This window comes from Meriones unguiculatus, chromosome 12 (genome assembly GCF_030254825.1).
Source record: "Meriones unguiculatus strain TT.TT164.6M chromosome 12, Bangor_MerUng_6.1, whole genome shotgun sequence".
Classification (NCBI taxonomy): Eukaryota; Metazoa; Chordata; class Mammalia; order Rodentia; family Muridae; genus Meriones; species Meriones unguiculatus.
In genome coordinates this window covers 60,845,461-60,858,848 of record NC_083360.1, presented here as the reverse complement: position 1 = coordinate 60,858,848, position 13,388 = coordinate 60,845,461, and the positions used below count along the sequence as shown (strand labels likewise).

Below are 13,388 nucleotides of genomic sequence, written 5' to 3'. Positions count from 1 at the left end.
TCTGCAGGCTGTCATTTTGTTCTAATGACAGTGCCCTTTGCTTTACAGAAGCTTTTCAGTTTCATGGGGTCCCTTTAATTGATTGTTGATTTTAGAGTCTGTGCTGTTGGTGTTCTGGTCAGGAAGTTGTCTCCTGTGCCAATGAGTTCAAGGTTCTTCCCTACCTTTTCTTGTAACAGATTTAGTGTGTCTGGTTTTATGTTGAGCTCTTTGATCCAGTTGGACTTTAGTTTGAGAGCTGGCTCAGCCATTAAAGGCTAAGCTTACAACCAAAAATATAAGACTTTCATTTTCAAAATTTAATAAAAGCTGGGTTACAGAGATGGCTCAGCAGTTAAGAGTGTTTGTGTCTTAGCACTTGAATGACAAGCCCTGAATCCTTAAATGCCTGTGGCTGCAGTTATCATGGATCTGATGCCTTTTTCTTTCCTCTGTCCCAAATTTGCAGGGCCCTGCACACAAAGGTACACATTCTTTCACAGACTGGTGCACACACATAAGGAAACCTTTAATACTATTGATAAAGAGCTACAAAAAGTTTTTTAAATTTCCTCAAATATTGACCATAATTAAAGTTAAAGTTGAGAAATGCTTTAAATATTTATTAATTCATATAATCACAGACAGTCCATTTTATGTTCAAAATTCATGAAGGGAGTGTTTTATAGTGTTGCACATTTTCTCAACGCTAATACTAGAGAGAAGAAAGTTGGACTCTTTTACCTGCTTTTTTTCAATTTGTTTGAATTTATGATTTTAGCTAATGTATATGGAAAAATTGGCCTTTCATAGTTGTATGAACTGAAAAATGAAAATAGCTCTTTAGAAAATTGTAGCCATTCTTCCTGTATTTAAAGGATTTATTATTCTTATTTATGTACTTCTGTCTTTGTGTAGGGATGTGAATGTGTATACAGTACCTACAAAGGGCAAAAGAGAGCTTGGATCACCTGGAACTAGGGTTGCAGGCAGATGTGAGCTGTATTGTGGGTGTTTGGAATTGAACTCAAGTCCCCTACAAGAGCACAAAATGCTTTTACTTCTGTGCCATATCACCAGCCCCTGCTGTTCTTCTTTTATAGTGTGCCAGAGCTGTGCTGTTTTCCTAATGGTTAAGTAGAATATAGATCCTTTACCTCAAGAGTATTTCATACTCCATTGCAATAAAACCTAGCTGTCTGTCTTACTTTTTATTTATTTCTATCACCTAAGCATAATTTTGCTACTTTGGCCACTTGAAAAATGTGGACATTGACAAATTAAATTTTATACTTAATTATATAATTAAAAATAGTACTTGCTAATAACATTTGAGATTATATCAACCAAACCTCTTAGATATGGAATGATGTCAAGCTCAGGGTGGCAGATATTTGCTCTAAAATTTTAACTTATACTTGAAATCTCAAATTTCTTTATTGGTAACAACTATAGTCAGCTATTTTACTTGTATTTTGCTCATTTTTAGGGAAGTGTCTGTCTCTTCTATACTCGGAATACATAATCATAATTTGATTTTGAGTCATATTTTCAGATTTTCACATTAAAACTTCAGTTTGCAACTCAAAAGTAGTAATTTTTCTTGATCCCTTCACTAAGAAAAAGACAAACTAAAGGTAAGATTTTTAATTTTTTTTTTATTTTTATTAATTACAGTTCATTCACTGTGTATCCCAGCTATAGCCTCCTTCCCCATCCCCTCCCCATCTCACCCTTTCTCCCCCTTCTTCTCCTATGCCCCTCTCCCAGTCTAATGATAGGGGAGGTCCTCCTCCTCTTCCATCTGACCCTAGTCTATCTGATCTCATCAGGACTGGCTTCTTTGTCTTCCTCTCTGGACAGATAAGGCTGTTTCCCCTTCCCAGCAGGGTATCAAAACATATGCTGAGATTCATAGCCAAATTTTGGGCAGAGTGCAGGGAATCTTATGAAAGAAGGGGGAGATAGAAAGCCCTGGAGGGAGCAGGAGCTCCACAAGGAGAGCAACAGAACCAAAATATTTGGGCCCAGGGGTCTTTCTGAGATTGTTACTCCAAACAAGGACCATGCATGGAGATAACCTAGAACCCCTGCACAGAAGTAGCCCATGGCAGCTCAGTGTCCAAGAGGGTTCCCCAATAATAGGAACAGAGGCCGTCTCTGACAAAGGTAAGATTTTTAAAAAGGACTTTTTACCACTACATCAGGAACTTTTGGACCATCTTTCCTATCTGCATTTGGGTGGCTGGGGCTGGAGACGTGCTGTGATTTTACAAACAGCCTGAGCTTTACAACAAGGCTCCAGTGTGAGACTCTGATTCCAAAATCCAAAGTGAGTGCAAGCAACAAAGAAAGAAACAAAGACCACTCCACAAAAAAACCTCTGTAAAGTGATTAAAGAGTGAGGAGGGAGACTGTTACTCTTGGTGGAGGAGCGGAAAGTATTTGTGGCCATCTTTATTTTTGTATATCACAATACAACAACTCATTAAGAATAACAGAAGTAGAGATACCATCAAAGTGGATGAGGGCAGGACTGGGAATAGAACATGATGTAGGAGTTCCTGAGCCTGGCATGGCCTGTGCCCAGAAGTGAAACACTGGCAAATCCAAAGGAGAATTATTCTTTTTGAAATTAGAATCTAAAGGACTAGATAAAAGATCCCTTTAAATATCAGTTAATTATAGAAATTAATTATTTCATTATATTGACTGGTTGGATATGTGTGTTTGCATGTGCAAATGCGTACACACAGGCCATAACTTGAATGTGGTGATCAGAGAAAAACTTGTGATTTTTTTTTTTTCTTTATTCTGGGCCCAGAGTCATTAGGTCATTAGACTTGGTGGAAAGTGCCCTTCTTTTCCTGATGAGCCATTTCACAGGCTCCAGAACTTAATGGCTTTAAAGGGTAAATCTCAGGTTTCCTTTATAACAGCAATGAAAAGGGTTTTAAACACAGATTTGACTCTTCAAACTTCACAAAGCTCACCAAATTATTTATACATGTGTTATGAAACTGGGGGGGGGAGTCCCAATTTTTTCACTTGAGAGTCCTTTAAAATGATTTTAGAGGCTTTCTTCAGATATTAATTTATATAGTCAGATGGAATATATTGAATTGTGCTTGAGCACAGTTTTGTTTCCTGTGTCTGGTGACTGGATTTTAATAAATAAACAAGCAACTAACTAAATAAATAAATATTATTTTTTAGTTTCAGGAATGAATAAAAATCTTTGTAAATACATTTTTGAGTGAAAACTAAAATGTTAGAAAATAATAATGAAGTGGCCATTCATTTGAATTAATTCACATTGCATGGATGCCGAGTCTGCAGTTTTGCACTTGATGATGTCATTTAACTCGCTAATCAGCGTTGAGTTGGATAGATTAGTGATTGATTATCTGTATATACTTACTAAATGCCAGAAAGGAAAAGTCAAGAGTCTTACATACTCTTCAGTTCGTTTCCTTCTCTTGGCTTTAAGTGTGCTTTGCCTTCCATGTTGAGTCTCGTCGCTCGTGATTTGTGCTTGCTAGAACAGGGAGTGCTATGAGAAGCCCGCGCTAAGTTCACACTCAGACGTAAGAGGAGCAGGTGCAGAGCGCTCACGTCTTCAGCACTCAGACTGACTCCTTGTGCTCTTAGGGTAAGGAGTTATTTTCCAAATGAAATCCTCTCATTTGTTAAGTCTGTCAGTCAAAGGCAGTTAGAATCTACTTTGAGGATCTAAATTACAGGTTCTAGACCACTGTCTACTCTGCTTGTAAGACTTCATAGCTGAGAAAGGTATCCATCTCAGTAGAGTGAACTAAGATGCTTGGAGGAGTTTTATAGTTAATTTTAAACATAAATTTTTACTTCTGTTTAACATAGTGACTTGGGGAAGAAGTTTGTCGCGGAATGGCCCCTACACTGCCCAGTATCATATAATTTGATGCTTATTGAGTATCTAAATGAATGAAAGGAAGGTCTCAGCCAACATGTAAAATTGTGCTTAGATGTGACAATGTTGTCCTCCCATGCAATTACATCCCATTCCATTTGTATTTCATAAAATTATGGAAGCATAAATTCATTTCGTCCACAAATGTCTCCCTGTTGAACACACAACTCAATTTCTTTAATTGGCTTTAAAATTATTTTAAAAATAAAAAGTTGTTGTTCTTACATCAGTTTCTGTTCAGAGTTTATTCAATAATGCAACAAGATAGGCTGTAATCAGCCCCACTCAGAAAGATGTGTGGGAGAGAGGCCTCACAAGGCCCAAGGCTTGAAATAGAGTCCTGTTATGTTTTTTCCTTTCCTTGCTGTCATTTCAGGTGGTATATTTCATTGAAAAGCCTCAGCTTCTCTCCACCGTTGCATTTCATACTTGGGATCAGTTCCAGAGAGTGTTTTACACATTTTTTTTGTAAATTCACAAAAAATAGATACATTTTTTTCTCTGTCAAAAGAAAAGGCAAAGTGCAGATTTAAAGCCTGCCTCTCTAAGAGGTGCACCTGGTAAGGCAGAGTCCGTAGGGAGCCTGACTTCTGAGTTGTTTTTATGTTAAGCAGCAACAAATGGAAAACTACTGACATTTGATAAGAAATTTTCTGAAATCTACCAGAGTGTATATATATATATATATATATATATATATATATATATATCTTAGCATTCAGATGACAGAAACACAGTGACTAACAGAAGTGCAATTGTGTTGGTCACTTTATTGTTACAGTTACGCTGCACATTCAAAAGAAAGCAAAACAGTAAGAACACAAATACATTTCAAGAATCTGCAAAGGATTATTAGGGAAATTGTTTGATCTAAAAGTCATAATTTTACAGTATTTCTGGAAGGATAATGAAAACCATTAAAACAGAACTAATAATAGTAACTTCATTTTCAGTTAACAGTCCAGAAATTATAAAATACAAGTTGTCAGTATGTTGAGAATTTGTTGCTGATGGTTGAATGAAACCACATATATTTTAAGTATGAAGTTGAGTTGTAATTAAGGGCATCATATGCTTATGTATTCACTGTAGTTAACATTGTTCTCTTCAAGTGACCTTGGGATGCCATTGGTTTCATTACTGGAAAAAAAAGATGGAAATAAATCTCATGTATCAGAGTTGAGGTGGATCAAAAGGCTTGAGGGTAAAAATATAAAACTATGTTTTATATCAAAATACATTATTTTAAAAATTTGTACAAGTTTTTATGTATTTACATGTGTAAAATAAAAGTTCCTAGCCATTAAGGAGGAAATCCATCATAGGTCTGCATTCAACTCAGCTTCAGGTAACCAGTTCCCATGCTCTTTATTTTATTTATTAATCCCTATATTGTAGGTAGATTAATAATTACAGTCGGAGCAGGAGTAGCTTGAACAATAGAAACTGTCACTACCATGTGTGTTCTCTAAGGAAACTGCTCCTTAATGCTGTGCTTTGGAAAGCACTGGATTTTATTCACCAATCTTAGGTTTCATGCTGATAAATTGATAAATAGCAGTATAGAAAATTTTTACATCTTTTTAAAACAAATTGAATACATATTTTCAATTGCATTGTGTATTTATATAGTTAAGATGAATCAGTTTACAGGAAGTTGACAGCATCCTCAATGTGTTTTGTACCCCCTCTCATTTAGGACAAACCCTTTCTCCAGAGGAATCATTGTGACTTCTATGTTATGGAAGAATTTCAGTTTTCTGTAATGTAACCTTTCAGTCTATGTTGTCTGTATGTTTCATGGCTGGCCTCTGTATGTTAACTTTGTGCCTTTGAAGTTCATTCATGTTGTATGAATATGTAGCTCCTGCTCATAGTCCATTTTGTGGAATACACTGGAATGTGTTTATTCTACCTTCTATCAGTTGAATTTTTTCCCTTGTTCTGTTAACATCGTGAATTAATGTTAGTTAATAAATGCAAAAGTTAGTTCAAGTTTGCACTTCTAGAATGTCATCTTGTTCTCTGCCATCGTCTTTTGATGTAGTGGGGGAGTGCTCTTGCCTGGTATTTTTATATCGCTGTTTAAAGGAGATTGATCAGTAGCATCTCTTTCTAGTGAAGTTCTTGTTAGGTTTTGGTGTCAAAGTGGAGATACCCTCAAAGTCGAGCATAATTTAGTTTAGTCAAAGAAACAGAAAAAGGAAAAACTTTTCACTTAAAGCATTTAGAGCTATTATTTTTTGGTGAAGAGGAAGAATAATTTCATTGATATTTTTACCAACATTTTGGAATATTTGTTCATTAGAGATAGTTTAAAACCTTTTATGGCATAAGGATATTTGTTTCATGTTTACATTAGATTTGTGTTCTCGTTTCTCATCTCTTACTATTTTTTACTTTGTCTAACATATTTCTGGGTTTTACTGTTTCATTATAGAGAATTGAAATGCTTAACATGTTACCTCCTAAGTTTCCCCAAACATACCCATTTAACTCCATAAGAAGATTCTAAGATTTTCTTTACTAGATTGTATAGTTTGGAATAATGTTCATAAAATAGTGTTTAGAGTTGTTTCTTCTTTGCCTCATAGGTTTGTGTAGAAACATATTGCATAGCAGGCTGATGGTGTGTCCTACAGAATCTTCCTTTTGTTGGCTTCTAACTTAATTCAACTCAGTGCTCAGAAAATATCCTGTGTTTAATATTAGTTCTTTGTGATTTGCTGAGATTTATTTTATGTTCTACTAATAATCTGTAAGAAAATATTCCTCACAGTCTTCAAAACAATGTATTCAGAAATTGTTGGTTTCAATCTATAAATGTCAGTTACGTCAACTTTAGTGAGAACAAAATTCCAGTCATCCTCACATGGATTTTTTTCTATTCTATCACCACAAGAAATGTGTCATAATGTAGAATTTTGAATGTCAGTGTGCCCGTTTCTTCTTTGAAGTTCTGAGTTAAATTTCCCAACAAAGTTTGCTTGAGTTTTTATTCCAGTTAGTGTTCTTTCTGAGGGCACTGTCCTACTTTACCCATGTGCCCCTCTTACCTTAATGCTTACTTGATTGATAGTGTGCGAGCTGTTCTAGGCTTCTTTCCATTAATGTTCATGCATTAACCTACCTCTCAGAAAAGGAGAACCTCCTCCAACCCACCCCAGCACATCAAGTCACATCAGGACCGAGAGCCTCCTCTTCCTCGGTGGCCTGGCAAGGCAGCCCTGCCAGGGGAAGTGAAAGAAAAGCAGCCCATGGCAGAGACTGCTCCCACTCCCATTACTAGAAGATCCACATGATGCTAGAGCTGCTTGTCAGCTGCATCTGTGGAGGGGTCCTAGATCCCATCCAGGCATGGTCCTTGGCTGGTGCTTCAGTCTCCACAAGGCCCCTGGGCTCAGGTTAGTTCGCTCTGTTGGTCTTCTTGATGAGCTCATGTCCTCTCCAGGTCTTTCTATCTTTCCCCCTACTTTTCCATAAAAATCCCTACCTTTACCCAATGTTTGGTTGTGAGTCTCAGTATCTGTTTCCATCCAGTGCTTGGTGGAGCCTCTCAGAGGACAGCCATGCTAGGCTCCTGTCTGGAAGCAGAGCAGAGTATAATTAATAGTGTCAGGGGCTGGCTCTTTCCCTTGGTGTTGGTCTCAGGTTGGACCCACATTGGTGAGATATTCCTTTAATCTCGACTCTATCTGCACATCTTGTAGGCAGGTTAAATTTTGGGTTGAACTTTTGTGTGTGGCTTGGTGTTCCCCTCCCTCCTAGGAGTCCTTTCTGGTTAGTGTCCTCTTCGGTCTTGATGACCCCCACTACTAGGGTATCAGCTAGAGTCACTCCCATATCCTCCCAGGAGCCTATTCTGTAGTAGGTCTCCACCTTGTCTCAGAGATGCTCTACTTGTGATTTCTGTGCTTTCTGCAAGCCCTCTGTCCTCCTGCTCCCATCCCCCACTCTTCCCATATCTGATCCCCACCCTAATTTCCCTTAGCACTCTCTCTCCTATCCTGTTCCCTCTCTTCAACCACTTTAGTTTGTCTAGTCTACGTACCCTTCTGAGTGAGATTCAAACATCTTTCTTTGGTCCCTCCTTGTTAACTTAGCTTCTTTGGGTTTGTGAACTATTGTAGTGTGGATATCCTGTACCATATGGATAATATCTGGTTATAAGTGAACACATATCATGTGAGTCATTCTGGGTCTGGGCCACCACTCAAGATAATATTTTCTAGTTTCATCCATATGTTTGCAAATTTCATGATTTACTTGTTTTTAGTAGCTGAGTAGTATTCCACTGTGTGATTACCTAAGACTTTTTATCCATTCTTCAGTTGATGGACATCTGGGATCTTTTCAGATTCTGGCTATTAAGAATAAAATTTCTATGAAGGTAGTTGAGCAAATGTCCTTATTTTATGGTACAGCATTTTTTGGGTATATGCCTAGGTGTGGTATAGTGGGGCGTTGAGGTAGAGCGATTCCCAATTTTCTGAGTAAGTGCCAGATTCATTTCATAGTTGTTTCTAAGAGTTTGCACTCCTACCAGCAATGGAGGAGTGTTCTCCTTAGGGGTAAGGTAGTTCCAGATCTTGTTCTATTCTGTTGCTTCCCCCATCTGTTTTTCTGCCAGCATCATCTGCCTTTATTACTATAGTTCTGTAGTGTTAAGGTTGATTTAATTTGCATTTCAGTGATGACTAGGCTTAGCCAGCACTTTTTTTAATTAATTTTTTATTTTTTAATTTTATTAATTATTTTTATATTAATTACAGGTTATTTACTTTGTATCCCATCTGTAGCCCCCTTCCTCATTCCCTCCCAATCCCAACCTCCATCCCTCATCTCCTCCCTGCCCCTTTTCAAGTCCACTGCTAGAGGAGGTCCTCCTCCCCTTCCATCTGACCCTAGCTTATCAGGTATCTTCAGGACTGGCTGCCATGTCCTCCTCTGTGGCCTAACAAGGCTGTTCCTCCCTCAGGTCTGGGGGAGGTAAAGGAGCCAGCCATTAAGTTCGTGTCAGAAATAGTTCCTGTTCCCCTTACTAGGGAAACCCACTTGGATACTGAGCTACCACGGGCTACATCCAAGCAGGAGTTCTAGGTTGTATCCATAAATGGTCCTTGGTTGGAGAAACAGTCTCATAGAAGACCCCCATGCCCTGATATAGTTGGTCCTTGTGGAGCTCCTGACCTCTCCTGGTCATATTAACTCCCTCTTAAATCAGATGATTCCCTGAAGGTTTGGATATGAGTCTCGGCATCTGCTTTGATACACTGCTAGGTAGAGTCCTTCAGAGGCCCTCTGTGGTAGGCTCCTGTCTTGTTCCTTGTTTTCTCCTATGTCCAATGTCCATCCCATTTGTTGTTCTAAGTGAGGATTGATCGTCTTACCCTGGGTCTTCTTTCTTGTTTATCTTCTTTAGGTATATGTTAGTATGTTTATCCTATCTTATAGGTCTATATAAGTAAGTATATACCATGTGTGTCTTTGTGCTTTTGGGATACCTCACTCAGGATGATTTTTTCTAGATCCCACCATTTGCCTGCAAATTTCATTATTTCCTTGTTTTTAATTGCTGAATAGTATTTCATTGTGTAAAAGTACCACTATTTCTGTATCCATTCCTCCGTTGATAGACATCTGGGTTGTTTGCAGATTCTACCTATTACAAATAAAGCTACTACAAATATGGTTGAGCAAATGTCCTTGTTGTGTGCCTGAACTTCTTTTGGGTATATGCCTAGGGGTGGTATAGCTGGATCTTGAGGTAGCATTATTCCTAATTGTCTGAGAAAGTGCCACAGCCAGATTGATTTCCAAAGAGGTTGTACCAGTTTACATTCCCACCGGCAATGGAGGAGGGTTCCCCTTTCTCCATAACCTCTCCAGCATGTGTTGTCACTTGAGTTTTTAACCTTTGCCATTCTGCTGGGTGTAAGGTGAAATCTCAGGGTCATTTTGATTTGCATCTCTCTGATGGCCAAGGATGTTGAACATCTCTAGGTTTTTCTCTGAAATTTTATATTCTCTGGAGAAAATTCTCTGTTTAGCTCTGTACCCCATTTTTAATTGGATCACTTAATTTGTTGCTTTTTAACTTCTTTAGTTTTTTATATATTCTGGATATTATTCCTTTGTCAGACATAGAGTTGGTGAAGATCCTTTCCCAGCCTGTAGGCTGCCATATTGTTCTGAAGACAGTGTCCTTTGCTTTACAGAAGCTTCTCAGTCTCATGAGGTCCCATTTATTGATTGTTGATCTTAGAGCCTATGCTGTTGGTGTTCTGTTCAGGAAGTTGTCTCCTGTGCCAAGGAGTTCTAGACTCTTTGCCACTTTCTTTTTCTATCCGATTTAGTGTGTCTGCTTTTATGTTGAGGTCTTTGATCTACTTGGACTTTAGTTTTGTGCAGGGTGATAAGTATGGATCTATTTGCATTTTTCTCCATATAGACATCCAGGAAGAGCAGCACCATTCGTTGAACATGCTGTCTTTTTTCTGTTGTATGGCTTTGGCATCTTTGTCAAAAATCAAGTATCCATAGGTGTGTGGCTTCATTTCTGGGTCTTCAATTGAATTCCATTGATCCACCATTCTGTTTCTATGCCAGTACCATGCAGGTTTTATTACTATTGCTCTGTAGTACAGCTTGAGATCAGGGATGGAGATACCTCCAGTTGATCGGTTGTTGTACAGGATCATTTTGGCAAGTCTGTTTTTTTGTTTGTTTGTTTGTTTTTCTATGTGAAATTATGAATTTTTCTTTCAAGTTCTGTAAAGAAGTGTTGGTATTTTGATGGGAATTGCATTGAATCTATAGATTGCTTTTGGCAGGATGGCCATTTTCCCTACGTTAATCCTACAGATCTATGAGCATGGGAGATCTTTCCATCTTCTGAAGTTGTCTTTGATTTCTTTCTTTAGAGACTTAAAGTTTTTTTCAAACAGTTTTTTCATTTGCTGGGTTAGAGTCACACCAAGGTACTTTATGTTATTAGTGGCTATTGTGAAGAATGTAGTTTCCCTAATTTCTTCCTGGGCCCTTTTCTTTTTCGTATACAAGAGGGCTACTGATTTTGGGGGGGTTAATTTTGTATCCAGCCACTTTGCTGAAGGTGTTTATCAGTTGAAGGAGTTCACTGGTGGAATTTTTGGGGTTGCTCACGTATACTATCATATCATCTGCAAATAGTGATACTTTGACTTATTCCTTTCTGATTAGTTAGCACTTTTAAAATATAGGTATACACCTTTTGCGTTTTATTTTTTTTAAAAACCTCTGTTCAATTAATTAGACCATTTGTTGATTGGAAGTATTATTTCCTTGCTATTTGATTTAATTTCTGAAATTCTTTGTGTGAAGTTGTAACTTGTAAGATTCTCTTCTACTCTGTTGGTGTCTGTTTGCTCTGCTGATAGTTTCCTTGGCTGTACAAACACATTTTATTTTCACTGAGTTCCATCTGTTGATACTTGGGGATAGGTGTTATGCTCTATTGAGAAAGTTCTTGTCTATCCCAGTGTCCTAAAAAGTATTCCTTATGTTTCCTTCTAGAAGTGTCAGTGTTTAAAATTTTAAATTAAGATTCTTGGTTCATTTAAATTTATTTTTGTACAAGATGTAATATATACATCTAGTTTCATTCTTCTATAAGGTGATATCCAGTTTTGCCAGCACCATTTGTTGAATAGGCTATCTTTTAATCACAACATGTGTTTAGCCCACTTTGTCAAAAATTAAGTAGCTTTAGCTTTGTGTCTTATTTCCAGGTCCTCTGTTCTATTCTGGTGTTTACTCATCTGCTTTTCTCCCAGCGTCATCTGCCTTTATCACTATAGCTCTGTACTGTAGTTTGAGGATGGATGTTGGGAAATGTGTTGCAGTATTCTTATTCCTTAGAATTGTTTTTTTTTTGTGGTCAACTGTTGTTTTATCTAATTTGTGTATTGTTTTTTCTAAATGTGTAAAATATCAATAGGAATTATGGTAGCTATTGAATTAAAGCTGTAGATAAAGTTTGATAGTAGTCATTCTAATAATCTGTCAATCAAGGAGCACTGAATATGTTTCCATATCTGGTATGGTCTCTAATTTCCCTTTTCATTGTCATGAAGTTTTCGTTATAGGGGTCTTTCTCTTTGGTAAGATCAGTTTCAAAATAGTTAAGCTTTTGTGTTATTTTTATGGGAGTACATTGTTGGTGTATATTAAGACTACTGATATATTTTTTCAAGTAAGCTACTGTGTTTATTAAATTAATAAATCTGGTAGATTTTAGTTTTTTTTAAACAAGTAATCATTTCATATAGATAGAACATTTTGAGCCTATGTTCCTACATAGTATAAAACTCTTGAAATTAATCCAATTGTATTAATATTTTGTTCCTTTTTATTACTAAGTACTGACCTATGGTTTGGATGTATCTTTTGAAGGGAGTTTTATTTGTTTCCAGTATTATTACTATTGCAGATAAAGTTGCTACTGTGAATAGTTATGTAAAGTTTCTTGTGAATGTAGATTGAAGTTGTTGTGTTTTTGTTGTTGAAGCAGATTTCCACTTTATGTCATCGGCTGTTCTTGAATTCACAATCCTCTTACCTCAGCCTTCTGTATCACTGACAGGTACTATCATATCTAGTTTTCAGCCTAGGATTTTGTTACTAAATAATGCTCAGGAGGTTGCATGGCTAATTCATGCATATTTTCCCCAAAAACTACCAATTTATTTGCCAGTAATAATGTATTTATGCTTTTTCTACATCCTCACTATTTCAGGAGGTATAAAATGATAATTTTTATGCTTTTAGTTGATTCTTCCTCATCAAGCTCAACATGTTTTTGTGCCTATTTTCCAGTCCTGTTTCCTATTTAGTGAAATGTTCCTGGTTTCTCTCATTTGTAAATGACTTCTGAATCTTCTAATATATTTTGTATACTGGCCTCTTGTCCTGTCAGATGTGTCACTGATTCACTTCATTCAATCAATGCTGTTACCACCTGGAAGACGTGAAGAACTTAAAACCCTTCTGTGCAGTTTATCCCATTGCTGTCCTTTGTGTAGCTGCATGCACTGGATCTCATAGATCTTCCAGAGTCCACAGCTTCATAAGATCCAGTGTTTTCAGTAATTGGTATTGATTCACTCACATTTTAAACCCTTTTTTATATTCTTTAATTTTGGACCTTCCATCTAAGATTAGGCTCTTTCTGCACCCAAATTTACTCTGGTATTTTTTTTTCTTCAAATCTAAGTTAATGTATGTTTCCATACCTGTGTTGTGAAGACAATAGGAATTTATTCCCAGTTTCTAAGGTTTTTATTTTTTTATAATTTACTTATTTATTTGAAGACAGAGACCCTTGAATCATGATCTTCTTGTCTATTTCGGCATATGCCGTCTCCTCTGGTTTATATCTTGGTTTATAGTTACTCATCTCACTTGTGGCCTTTTTTTTCCT

At 37.0% G+C, this 13,388-nt stretch overlaps 1 protein-coding gene across 4 annotated transcripts in view; it reads left to right on the top strand.

The window, feature by feature from the left end:
* The window catches only part of Mpdz (multiple PDZ domain crumbs cell polarity complex component), a 169,295-nt gene that overhangs the window by 41,367 nt on the left and 114,540 nt on the right, over nt 1-13,388 (top strand). The window lies entirely within an intron of this gene.